General features: G+C 41.4%; 1 non-coding gene across 1 annotated transcript; it reads left to right on the top strand.

Annotated features, from left to right (window-relative positions):
* Positions 1 to 8,801: 8,801 nt before the first annotated feature.
* On the top strand, positions 8,802 to 8,873 carry TRNAC-ACA (transfer RNA cysteine (anticodon ACA)). Its single transcript has one exon. It is a non-coding gene; the product is annotated as a tRNA-Cys (tRNA).
* The last annotated feature ends 4,263 nt before the right edge of the window (positions 8,874 to 13,136 follow it).

Raw genomic sequence — 13,136 nt, 5'->3', positions numbered from 1 at the left:
TGCTTCTATCACCAGTCACATCCACAACTGGGTTTTGTTTTTGCTTGGCTCCATATCTTCATATTTTAATAATAATAAGTGGGGCAGATCATGTTGCCTACAAGGGGGCAGGGTCCTGATTATAGGAGTTAGTAAATTGCTTTAAGAACAAACTGATAAGAAGCAACAGACCAGATGTTGTATAAAAGTGGAATGTAGATTTGATCTGGGTGTATGTCTGTAACTTTAGGAGAAGGGTCGCAAGGGTTTGGGCCCAAACTTCCAGCAGGGCTAACTCCCAATGTGGCAAACATTTTCCTTGGAATCCCAACTGCCTTGAAGGGATGTCACCAACAGATGGACTTCTAGCAGGCATTGTGTGCCTGTCACCCGCCCTAGTGGGTTCACTGAGAAATGCTGTTGTTGCACATTTTGTACCAAACATGGAAATGAAGGTCTGAATATCTAGAAGGATTGGATAGAAAGAGAAAAGAGAAATCACTCAGTCATGTCCAACTCTTTGCGACCACATGTACTGTAGCCTACCAGGCTTCTACATTCATTTACAGCATTGGACCTTGCCGGGATTTTCCAGGCAAGAGTACTGAAGTGGGTTGCCATTTCCTTCTTCCAAAGGATTGGATACTATACAGTAATTCCCTCCCAAAGGCCAGCTGTTTTCTGCTGTCCTGCCAGAAGATTGTGAAGGCAGCATTGTGGGTCCAGACAGTGCTCAGGAGAAGACCATGAAACAGGAAGGAAGGGGGCAGGACACAACTCTTGAAAGAATAACACAGCCCAAGGGCATACCATAAACCGATTAAAATCAAATGGGTCCAAGATGACAAGTCAAATTCAACTAAACTTTGATCCTCATCTGCAAGCTAAATGCCAGAGGTGCCAGGACAGTTCCAAGGCACTGTCCAAAGACCAAAGAGTGGGTGGTTCCCCCGTTGTTGGAATGATCCTCCCACTCATTAACATGTGAAATCACCCAACTCGGGAAAACTAAACACACCACATTCCATGGCCACCAGTGCAAGGCCTATACCCTGTGAAGTGTGCTTCTCTAAATCTGAACAAATCCACCTCTTACATATGGCTGTGTCTCTCACTGAATTTTTAGCAATGAGATATCAAGAGCCTGAGCTTCATTAGGTCCTAAAACCAGGTTCTGTGGGTTTTGCCTGGGCTCAAGTTCCAGTCGGATACAACTGAGTGGTTAAGCATAGCACAGAGTCCCTGCCACGTAGGTTTGAGTCCCAATTTTAGGTAAATGGCTTCAAACACAACTTTCATAAATGGAAAGATGATGACCTGCCCAATACTTTGTAAGCAGTACAAAGTTGGAAAGGGGAGCTGAAAGGAGGAAAAAGCAGTGAGAAAAACGTGCCGAGGAATCCCCTTCACAACCTGCTGGAAAATCTGCTAAATACCTGACTTGTGCTCACAGTTTTCATTGGCATGATCCTTGGCACAAAGAAAATTAAGGACAGAAGAACCCCCACCAGCTTGGGCAACAGCTACTAGAGCACAAAAGATAATGGAGCCTTCAGGACACACTGGGGAGTAGCCTCTCCAGAATCCCTCAGTTGCACCCACTGCTGCTCATCTGTCCATGGGGGTTTCAAAGAAACAAGAAATGAGAGATTGTAAAGAAATTAAGATTGTGTTAGCCATATGTCCTTCCAGCCATAGAAGTGAGAACTTCCTACCCCAACTAGAGATCTCCTGAAATCTGAGACGGAGCCATGTGAGCTTTCTGCTGAATTTGTTTTTGCTGTCCCTATTTCCAACATGGTGGACTTCTTGTCACTTCCACTGCCCTGGGTTTTCTTCGCATTCCACTTTCACTGTGGGAGCTTTCACTGATTTGGGCTTCTGCTGTGCTTGGCCTCCACAAGGGCGGAGCTGAGGTTGTGGGGGCCGAGCCGAGGTTGTTTCAGCCAGGTTAAATCTGAGTCACGGCACCATAGATATTGGGGGAGTGTATAATTTCCCTGGTTCTGTCTCGTTGCAGCAAAAATTTGAAGCAAAGGACTAAACAGTGTTATAGCTCAGTTTTATTGGAAAGCAAAGGAAAAATCCTTGAGGCGTGAAGCCAAGCCGGCCCAAAAGACACAAAGAGAAGAGAAGCCAGGGCCCTGGCTCAGTTTTGGCTCCTCTTTTTATATGTTTTTTTCTTCTCCTCTTGAGCCTGCCCTATTTAAACTGGGCTAGCCAGGAGGGCTGTTTGTTTTCCCTGAGGTCCTCACTCTGGTCCTCAGACCTTCCTTTGTTCTGTTTTCACTTCTTTGTCTTTTAGCCACTGCCATTATGGACTTCTTTTTCCTATTCTAACTACCTAACACATCTCTAATATGTCATTTAAGGCTTGTGTTTCCTTATTAATTTTCTGTTTTGATGACCTGTCCATTGGTGTAAGTGGGGTGTTAAAATCCCCTACAATTATTGTGTTACTGTCAATTTCTCCTGTTATGTCTGTTAGTGTCTGTCTTATGTATTGAGGTGCTCCTATGTTGGGTGCATAAATATTTACAGTTGTTATGTCTTCCTCTTGAATTGATCCTTTGATCATTATATAGTGTTCTTCCTTAGATCTTACACTATTCTTTATATTAAGGACTGTTTTGTCTGACATGAGGATTGCTACTCCAGTTTTCTTTTGATTTTCATTTGTATGTAATATATTTTTCCATCCTCTCACTTTCAGTCTATATGTGTCTTTAGGTCTGAAGTGGGCTTCTTGTAGACAGCGTATACATATGGGTCTTGCTTTTGTGTCCATTCAGTCAGTGTCTTTTGGTTGGAGCATTTAATCCATTTACATTTAAAGTAATTATTGATATATATGTTCTTATTGCCATTTTCTTAATTGTTTGGGATTTGTTTTTGTACATTTGTTCTTCTCTTGTATTTCCTGACTATATAAGTCCTTTTAAAATTTTTTGTAAAGCTGGTTTGATAGTACTGAATTCTCTTAATTTTTGCTTGTTTGTAAAGTTTTTTATTTCTCCATCAGTTTTGAATGAGATCCTTGCCATGTGGAGTATATCTTAGTGGTAGATTTTCCCCTTTCTGTACTTTAAGTATATCCTGCCATTCCCTTCTGGCCTGCAGAGTTTCTGTTGAAAGATCAACTGTTAAATGTATGGGGTTTCCCTTGTATGTTACTTGTTGCTTTTCCCTTGATGCTTTTAATATTCTTTCTTTGCGTTTAATCTTTGTTACTTTCCTGAGTCAAGAAGATCTGCTGGGGAAGGGATAGGCTACCCACTCCAGTATTCTTGTGCTTCCCTTGTAGCTCAGCTGGTAAAGAATCTGCCTTCAATGTGGGACACCTGGGTTCCAATCCCAGGGTTGGAAACATCCCCTGAAGAAGAGAAAGTCTACCCACTCCAGTATTCTGGCCTGGAGAATTCCATGGACTGTATAGTCCATGGGGTCACAAAGAGTCAAACATTACTGACTCAGTTTCACTTTTTGTTAGTTTGATTAGTATTTGTCTTGGCATGTTTCTTCTTGAGTTTATCCTGCATGGGAATCTTTGCACTTCTTGGACTTTATTGACTATTTTCTTTCCCATATTGGGGAAATTTTCAATTATAATCTCTTCAAAATATTTTTTAATACATTTTCTTTTTCTCTTTTTCTTCTGGGACCCCTATAATTAGAATGATGATATGTTTAATATTTTCTTGGAGGTTTCTGAGACTATCCTCATTTTTTTTTTTTCATTCTTTTTACTTTATCCTGCTCTTCAGCAGTTATTTCCACCATTCCATCTTCCAGCTCACTGATCCATTCTTCTCCCTCAGATATTATGCTATTGATTCCTTCTAGAGTATTTTTAGTTTCAGTAACTGTATTGTTTGTGGAGAAGGAAATGGCAACCCGCTTCAGTATTGCCTAGAGAATCCTGTGGACAGAGGAGCCTGGTGGGCTGTTATCCATAGGGTCGTGCAGAATCAGACGCTACTGAAGTGACTTAGCATGCCTGCATTGTCTCTGTTTGTTTTTGCTTTATTTCTTCTAGGTCTTTGTTAAATGTGTTAATTGATTCTTGAGGTCTCTCCATGCTATCTTTGAGGCTTTGGATAATCTTTACTTCCATTACTCTGAATTCTTTGTCAGGTAACTTGCCTATTTCCTCTTCATTTATTTCAACTTGTATATTTCTAGGTTGTTCCTTCATTTGTGCAGTATTTTTCTGCCTTTGCTGTTTTGTTTTGTTTTTTATTTGTTGTTTTGTTTGTTTGTTTGTTTTTTCCTTAACTTATTGGGCTTGATATCTACTTTCCCCAGGCTTCAAGGTTGCATTCTTTCTTTCTTTTGGTTTCTGCCCTCATAAGGTTGGTCCAGTGGTTTGTGTAAGCTTCATATAAGATGTGACTTGTGCCAGCATTCTGGTGGGAGGAGGTTAGTTTTTTTGTTGTTTTCTTTTTTCTCTGATGGCCAGGTCTGTTTGAGGTGGCAATCTTGTCTGCTGATGATTGGGTTTATATTTTGTCTTGTTTACTGTTTGGATGAGGCATCCTGCACAGGGTGCTGGTGTCAGTTGGGTGATGCCAGGTGTTACATACAAGTGGTTGCCTTTATGAGAGTTCCATTAACTGATACTTCCTAGAGTGAGAAGTTCTCCAGTCGTCTAGGGTCTTGGAGCTAGCACTCCCACTCCAAAGCCTCAGCACTTGATCTCTGGCTGGGCAACGGAGATTTCATAGGAGTTTTTTATGGTATTAGATGGGATTAAAATAAATACACAAAAGTGAGAGACAAAAGATGCACCCCAGACAAATGGCAATTACAAAATCAGGCAATAATAGCTAAAATAATGAAATATACACATATACATATACACCAATAGACAAAATCAAAAGAGTCCAAAAACTAAATAAAGAACAATAGATTGACCCAGCAAACAAAAGAAACCAAAAATGATATCTACAGTTAAAAACAAAACTAACTAAAGCACAAAATGGAAAACGAAATTAAAGAAAGATGCCAACTGGTGAATAAACCAATGAAAATAAAACAAACTAACAAACATGGTGAGAAAAAGAAGAAAAGAAAGAATAGAAATGCAAAGTTACATAAAGGTAGATAAAGAAAATTTATATATGTTATAGATTACAACAGGAAAAGAACAAACAGCCATACATATTGCAAAAGTAAGGCTTTTTTTTTTGTTGGAAAAGCAAACAAAAGGATAAATGTAGGAAAAATAACAATTATAAATGTAGAAAATTTAAAAATTAAAGTTAAAAAAAAAAAGACAGAATAAAAGAAAAACAGAGAACACCACAAAACCACAACAGGCCCAATGTTGAGGCAGGAGTATATAAAAGAAATAGAAAGTGTGATTTAAAAAAAAATTCTCAAAAGCTTCATTGCGACCCCATGGACTGTAGCCTACCAGGCTCCTCCATCCATGGGATTTTCCAGGCAAGAATACTGGAGTGGGTTGCCATTTCCTTCTCCAGGGGATCTTCCCGATCCAGGGATTGAACCCAGGCCTCCCACATTGTAAGCAGATGCTTTTACTGTCTGAGTCACCAGGGAAGTCTAAATAGATTTAATAGTACTAAAAAATCAATAACTACAACAAAGAGGGGGAGAAAAGGTAAAAGGAAAAAGAAAATCCAGAAGCAACTACAGAAAAAGTCAAAATATAAGAATAATAGATATTTTTCTTGAATGTCTGCTGTCAGCATCCTTTCCACAGTCTACCTCATCTCCTAGGATGCCTTCCAACACTGGGCTAATCTCTGGACCTGCTGTGGAGACAGCTCAGATTCTAATCTGGTCCTACTCCTTGTGTGTGTTCTTGCTGCCAATGTTCACGGTTGTCAGAACTAGTGTGTTTTCTATTGTGGGAACTACCATTGTCCTTTGTATATTCTATAGACAATGGAATACTTGATCATCTAGGTTTAATCTGCAGCTTCTCCAACTGGTGGGAAGGTTTTGAGTTCTCTTCCTTAGCCACACTGCCCCTGGGTTTCAACTGTGGTTTTATCTCTACCTCTGCATGTGGGCTTCCCTGATAGCTCAATTGGTAAAGAATCCACCTGCAATACAGGAGACCCAGGTTCAATTCCTGGGTCTGAAAGATCCGCTGGAGAAGGGATAGGTGTGGGAGACCTGGGTTCAATCCCAGGGATGAGAAGATCACCTGGAGAAGGGAAAGGCTACCCACTTCAGTGTTCTGGCCTAGAGTATTCCTGGACTGTATAGTCCATGTAGGTCACAAAGAGTTGGACATGACTGAAGTACTTTCACTTCACTGCATGTGAGCCATACACAGGGGTTTGCCCCTGAGTCTGCCCTGGAGGACTTGGGTTTGTCCCAGTGAAGGCCAGGTGTGGAGGTGGCACAGCTGCTTGTGTCTCAGAGACCCTGGCAGCACCAGGTACTCAGGGGAGGCATCAGCTAGGGCAGCAAGACATATGGCACCCTACAAGGGCATGGCTACCCATTACAGTATTCTTGCCTGGAGAATTCCACAGACAGAGAAATCTGGCAGGCCACAGTCCACAGACTCGCAGAATTGGACATGACTTAAGTGATGCAGCATGCATGGATGAAGGACTTTTTCTAGCCTCTGGCAGTTCTGCCCCACTTAGGATCATGCATGGAGGTGGTGCAGTTGCTTGGATCATGGGAATCCTGGCAATGCTGACTAAATGAGAGCACTGGCAGCTATTGTCACAGGAGACATGATGCTACTAGGGCTTTTTCTAACCTGTGGCAGCTCTGCCTGAGTGAGGACTGAGTGCAAAGGTGGTGCAGCTTGGGTCTCAGGGACCCTGGCAGTGCCAAGTGTGCTGGAACACTGACTCCCTCCGCTGCAGGAGGTATGGCCCTATCAGTCTTTTTCTAGCCTCTGGCAGCTGGCAATCAGAGGGTCTCTTTGGCTGATCCACCCATTCAGTCACTTGGAAAACCAACTGGCTGGGGTCCTTCTCTGTTGCTGGGCACTTCAGGCACTTAAAGGGGCCCCTGACTGGAGTTATACTCTGTTGTTCAACACATCAGGCATTTAAAGGGCCAACCTCTCTATTGTTCAGCTTCCAGTGGTCCTGGCATTTGGGGAGAGAGAGGCTGCGGTGATGGCTTCATGACTGTCAGGTTTTCCTTCACAGGCATTTCCCACCACAATCTCCTCCCTCACATCCCCTCAGGCCACTTCCCTGCAGTCAACAGCAGATCTTGTTCTGGGATTGCTCCACTATCCCTACACTCAAGCTTCCAGTCACTCTGCCTTCTAGGGGACCCATGTCCCTGTCCGAGGTACATATGGCTGTGGCAAGGATTGTCTGTGTGATTCTTATTCCATTTAGACTGTCACAGAGCAGCTGCTTCACCCTCTCTGCCTAAAATGTTTCCTCTGTCCCAAACAATTGCCCCGATGTGGGGATCAGATCCCTGCTTCAGTTTCCCCACCCACCAAGGGCAGATCCAGTCCTACCAATTTTTCTCTTTTCCCCCCTACTTCCTTCATCCTACTGAGTTTTGTGTGGTTATATATATTCTTTTCCAGTGGTCAGGTACTTCTGCCCTCTCCTAGATGGTGTTCTGCAAGCTCTTCTGTGTCCGTAGGTGTATTCCTGATGTATCCGTGGAGAAAGATATATTACACGTCCACTTCTCTGCCATCTTGTTCTCCTTCCTGCTATGGTTTTGATTTACATTTTCCTAAAGACTAATGATACTGAACACATTTTCAAGTGCTGTGTAGCCATTTATTTATCTTCTATGAAGAAATGTGTATGCAAGATCTTTGGCCAGATTTTAATTGGGTTGTTTAAGAGTTCTAAATATATTTTAGATGCCAAACCATTCTCAGAAATATTATTTGCAAATATTTATACCATGCTACAGATGAATTTTTAACTTTTTTGATATTGCCCTTTGATGAACTTTTTTTTTTTTTTAAGGAAATTCAAAGTATTCTTTTTGCTTCTGTTTCTTGTATTTGGGTATCATAGTTAATACTCAATTGCAAAGTCCAAAGTCAAAAAAAATGTTGAAAACATTTTTTCAACATTTTCAACATGAAAACTCCCATGTTTTCCTTTAGGACTTTTTTACTTTTAACTTTTACACTTATATGTTTGATCTGTTCTGATCAATTAATTTTTGTATATATGTGACATAGGAAAACTCATTGTATTGAATGTGGATATCCAGTTGTCCTAACACAAGTTGTTTAAAAGGCTGTTCTTTATCCATTAAATGGTCTTGGCACATTTGTTTAGAATCAATTGGCAGTAGATATAATGATTAATTTCTGGCATATTGATTCTATTCTACTGGTCTATATGTCTAGCCTTATACCAGAATCAAACTATTTAGACCACTGTAGCATTGTAGTATGTTTTGAAATCAGGAAAAGTGAGTTCTCCAACTCTCTTATCTTTTGAGATTTTCTTGGCAACCTGGGGTTCCTTGAAATTCTATGTGCTATCAAACATTTTTGTAGAGACCAACAATCAAATTCTAAAGTGTATCTGAAAAGTTAAAAGACCTTGGGTAACTAATACACTAGTGAACAGGAAAGACAATGTTGAAGACTCAGCTGTCTGAGATCTACTGTATTACTATTACTATTTGAGGCTTACTACAAAGCTAATCATGACAATTTGGTGTCAGGGAAAAAACAGACATGTAGAATAACAGAACTAAATAGAAATCCCAGAAATAGACCCATCTACAGACAAATGATCTTTGAAAAGGAGGAAAAACTATTTTAATGGAAAGGATAATATTTCAAAAAATATTGCTGCAATAATTAGACATTACTATGAAAAAATAGAGCTTCCCTGGTGGCTGAGATGGTAAAGCATCTGTCTACAATGCAGGAGACCCAGGTTCAATCCCTGGGTTGGGAAGATCCCCTGGAGAAGGAAATGGCAGCCCACTCTAGGACTACTGCCTGGAAAATCCCATGGATGGAGGAGCCTGGTAGTCTACAGTCCATGGGGTCGCAAAGAGTTGGACATGACTGAGCGACTTCACTTTCATGAAAAAATACCTACACACAGGTCTTATGATTTTCACATAAATTAATTCAAAACACTTATACATAAAATGCAAAATCACAAAACCTTTTTTGAACTTATTATTTTGCATTGTGGTATAGCTGATTAACAATGTTGCATGTTTCAGGTAAACAGTGAAGGGACTCAGCTATGATATACACTTATCCATTCTCCCCTGAAATCCTCTCCTATCCAGGCTATCACAAAGCATTGAGCAGAGTTCCATATGGTATAAAACTGGTCCTTGTTTGCCGGAGTCCAGCTCTGGCAGCCAGGGAATCAGCCTGAAGCAGTGAGCGGTGTAGGAGGACGATGATGTAGTCTCTGACTCATAGTATGGAACTACATGTTTATTTCAAGCTTCTGGTTCTCTTTTATACTTTGACAAAAGCATTAGGTCAGAGGTTTGATGTTTTTAGTTTCCCCCACCCAGATTTACTGTACTTAACTTGTGATTAAGTACATGTATTCTTCTCCTCATGTGAAGAGTTGATTCATTGCAAAAGACTCTGATGCTGGGAGGGATTTGGGGCAAGAGGAGAAGGGGATGAGAGGATGAGATGGCTGGATGGCATCACTGACTCAATGGACGTGAGTCTGAGTGAACTCCAGGAGTTGGTGATGGACAGGGAGGTCTGGCATGCTGCGATTCATGGGGTCGCAAAGAGTCGGACATGACTGAGCAACTGGTCTGATCTGATCTGAACTTGTGATTACATTGTAACTCATGCTACATTCCTCAGTTTATTTCTTATCTTTCTAAATCCTGTTTGCCCCTAGCATCTTAAGATCACTATCTCCTAAAAAGGCTACTAGCTATTCTTAATTATTCCTAAACCCTAAACTCAGCAATCTTCTTTTGCCAAAATCATATCTCTCAGAAACAGGTCTCAGATAACAATCCTTCCCATGGCCTCAAGCTGCAGCCTACATGCTCATCCTGGGACATTCTTTGTAAGGATCCTTGAACAAATGTTAATGGTTATTTTATAGATTATTTTCTGAGCACAACTGTAGAAGGGTTTGTGCTTTCTCGTGCTTCTCTCAAGCACCTTAACATTCTTTCCAGCCAACTCAACTGAAGAAAGGAAAGAACAAATCAGAATCACAAGGCACAACTCCTTTATCCCAGGGCCATGACTGCGAGATGAGGAGAGGGTGTTGGGGCTGTGCCTCCATTTTGTCAGTAATGCCTAACGCAGCTCCCAACACTTGTTGATATCCATATTAAATATGGCAGTGCATACATGACCATCCCAAACTCTCTAATTATACCTTCCCCCCAGCAACCATAAGATCATATTCTACATTTGTGAGTCTCTTTCTGTTTTTTAAGTAAGTTTATTAGGGTCATTTGTTTTTGAATTACACATATAAGGAAAGTCATACAATATTTCTCCTTGTCTGACGTAATTCACTCAGTATGGCACTCTCTAGGGCCATTCATGTTGCTGCAAATGGCATTATTTCATTCTTTTTAATGGCTGATTAATATTCCATTGTATATATCCCACAAGATTTGTATCCATCCCTGTGTTGTTGGACATTTAGGCTCTTTCCATGTCATGGCTATTGTAAACATTGCTGCAATTAACACAGTGGTCCTTTTAGAACATGTTTTCTCTCAAAATATGCCTAGGAGTGGGATTGCAGGGTCATATCATAGCCCTATTTTTCTATTTTTAGTTTTTTAAGGGAGCACCATACTGTTCTCCATAGTGGCTGTATCAATTTACATTCCTACCAAGAGAGTAGAAGGGTTCCCATCTTCCATGCTGTCTGCAGCATTTATTGTTTGTGGATTTTTTTTTTTTTTATAATAACCATTCTTACTGCTGTGAGGTGATATTTCACTTTAGTTTTGATTTGCATTTCTCTAATAAATAGTGATGATGAACACATTTTCATGTGTCTCTTGTCCATCTGTATGTTTTGTTTGGATAAATGTCTATTTACATGGTCTGCCCACTTGTTGAGTGGGTTGCTTTAATGCTGTTAAGCATCATAAGCTGTTCATCAGTTTTGGAAACTAATCCCTTATTAGTCTCATCACTTGAAAATATTTTCTCCCAGTTGGTGTGTCTTCTTTTCATATTGTTTATTGTTTCCTTTGTGGTGCAAAAGTTTTTCAAGTAGGTCTCATTTTTTATTTTTACTTTTATTTCCATTAGTCTGATTGTTCTTGTTATTCAGTCACTTAATTGTGTCCAACTCTTTGTGACCACATGGACTGCAGCACATCAGACTTCCTTGTCCTTCAGTATCTAATGGAATTTACTCAAACTCATATCCATTGAGTTGGTGATGCCATCCAACTATCTCATCCTCTGTTATCTTCTTCTCCTCCTGCCATCAGTCTTTCTCAGCATCAGAGTCCTTTCCAATGAGACAGCTCTTCACATCAGATGGCCAAAGTATTGGAGCTTTGACTTCAGCAACAGTCCTTCCAATGAGAATTCAGGACTGATTTCCTTCAGGATTGACTTGTTTGATCTCCCTGAAGTCCAAGGGACTCTCAAGAGTCTTCTCCAACACCACAGTTCAAAAGTATCAATTCTTCAGCACTCAACTTTCTTTATGGTCCAACTCTCACATCCATACATGACTACTGGAAAAACCATAGCTTTGACTGGATGGCCCTTTGTCAGCAAAGTAATGTCTCTGCTTTTTAATACAATATCTAGGTTGGTCATGGGCTTCCCTGAGAGCTCAGCTGGTAAAGAGTCTCCTTGCAATATGGGAAAAAGAAAGAAAGAAAGAAAAAGAAAGTGAAGTTGCTCAGTCGTGTCCAACTCTTTGCAACCCCATGGACTGTAGCCCGCCAGGCTTCTCCATCCATGGAATTTTCCAGACATGAGTATTGGAGTGGATTGTCATTTCAATTCCTGGATCAGGAAGATCTGTTGGAGAAGGATTAGGTTACCCACTCCAGTATTCTTGGGTTTCCCTTGTGACTCAGCTGGTAAAGAATCCACTTTCAGGGACTTCCCTGGTGGTCCAGTGGTTAACATTTCACCTTTCAAGGCAGGGGGTGCAGGTTCGATCCCTACTCCAGGAGCTAAGATCCCACATGCGTTTAAAAAAAAAAAAAAAAAGAATCCACTTTCAATGTCAGACACCTGAGTTCGATCCTTGGGTTTGGAAGATTCCCTGAGGAAGGGAAAGGCTACCCACTCCAGGATTCTGGCTTGGAGAATTCCATGGACTGTATAGTCCATGGGGTTGCACCAGGACCCAGAGACTGCACAGAGACTGAGCTAGACCTATGTTTGAGTCTCCTGCGGAGATACAGGTCAGCAGTGGCCTGCTGCAGGGGCAGAGACTCTGGGAGAACCTACCTGAGTGACACAGCCTGTGGCATAAGTGCTCTTGGAGAAGGTTGCCATGAATCCCACCGTGGAGCCACTGAGCAGACAAGCCACGAACTGCAGAACAATTACACCAAAGAAATTTTCACACTGTTAAGAAAGTTCAAGACTGACAACAGATTTCCCAATCTGGGGAATCTAGAAAAGGGATTGAGAACCACCTGAAACTTTGAATTTGGAAGCCAGTGGGATTTGATTAGAAAGCCTACACAGTACTGGGAAACAGACTCTTGGAGGACACAAGCAAAATTTTGTGTGTGTCAGGACCCAGGAGAAAGGAACAGTGACCCCAGGAGAAGATGACCCAGACATGCCTGTGGGTGTTCAGGAGTCTCTGGCAGAGGCATGGGTCAGCAGTGGCCTGCTTCAGGGTCGGGGGCCCTGACTGCAGCAGTTATACACAGGACCTTTTGAGAAGGTCACCATTATCTTCATTACCTCCACCATAGTTTGGTCTCAGATCAAATAACAAAGAAGGAACCCAGCCCCACCCGTCAACAAAAAATTGAATTAAAGATTTGCTGAGCATGGCCCCACCCATCACAACAAGACCTAGCTTCCCCCACAGTCAGTCCCTCTCAACAGGAAACTTCCATAAACATCTTATTCTTATCTATCAGAGGGCAGTCTGTCAATCAGTTCAGTCACTCAGTCATATCTGACTCTTTAAAACCCCGTGGACTTCAGCACACCCAGGCCTCCCTGTCCATCACCAACTCCTGGAGTTCACCCAAACTCATGTCCG

The sequence above is a fragment of the Bos mutus genome, chromosome 2 (assembly GCF_027580195.1).
Source record: "Bos mutus isolate GX-2022 chromosome 2, NWIPB_WYAK_1.1, whole genome shotgun sequence".
Taxonomy (NCBI): domain Eukaryota; kingdom Metazoa; phylum Chordata; class Mammalia; order Artiodactyla; family Bovidae; genus Bos; species Bos mutus.
This window is presented reverse-complemented; position numbering and strand designations above follow the sequence as displayed.